Raw genomic sequence first — 841 nt, 5'->3', positions numbered from 1 at the left:
GTAGCAGAAAGGGGGGGCGATGGCAGCAGACCCCACGTGGAAGGTACACAAGGAGGTGTCTGAGTTGCAGGAGACAGGACCGAGTTGGGTTGGAGGGGACTGAGTGAGTTTAATTTTGGGGGGTGGCGTGTTTGACGCGGTTTCAAGGGCGTGGAGTCAGGCAAAAAAAGGTGGTCCAGATGTTGGGTTGGGTGAGGAGGGGTCGAGAAACTGAGAAAGAATGGGTAAAGTGGAAACTGGGAAGAGTGTACGGTGAGACGGGTTGATGTGGGTGAATGACTGCAGGTGACTGACACATTGTCACGTGAAGGTATTTTCCTGGTTTTGTTTTCTTTTTATTTTTTATTTTTTATTTTTGAATGTCTTTTAGGTTGTTGCATCATGACACGTGTTGAACGGCAATCCATGTAGGGGGGCACAATTCTTCAGTACAAAATGACAATAAATTACTGGGAGGATGGATTTTGGTTGCATTGGTGCAAAGCCCAACCGTCCACCCAGCTCAATTGAAATTTAGACGCATCCATTCCCGGTCCTATCCCACCCAAGCATAACGTCATTCCATACGGATTTGACGTCAAAATTCAACTTCCTCGAAGAGTCAAAAACCTAAAATAAATTTTATTTGCACTTCATTGAGATGTTGACAGTGTGTGTTCGGTCGGCCAACATGCAGAACAAATTTCCTTCAACCACACAACACAGTCAAACATCATGTAAACCGCGAAAACATGTCTCTTATAGATTTGTGGGACAAGAACATGGAGGACCGGTTAAACCAGACCAGTTGCACATACACATTTGCTGACACTCTAAAAACAGACCGAGTCTCTTGAAAAAA

The sequence above is a fragment of the Theobroma umbraticum genome, unplaced genomic scaffold (assembly GCF_002168275.2).
Source record: "Theobroma umbraticum cultivar Fairchild unplaced genomic scaffold, ASM216827v3 scaffold_204.0, whole genome shotgun sequence".
Lineage (NCBI taxonomy): Eukaryota > Viridiplantae > Streptophyta > Magnoliopsida > Malvales > Malvaceae > Theobroma > Theobroma umbraticum.
The sequence above is the reverse complement of the archived record's forward strand: the minus strand, read 5'-3'. Positions refer to the sequence as shown.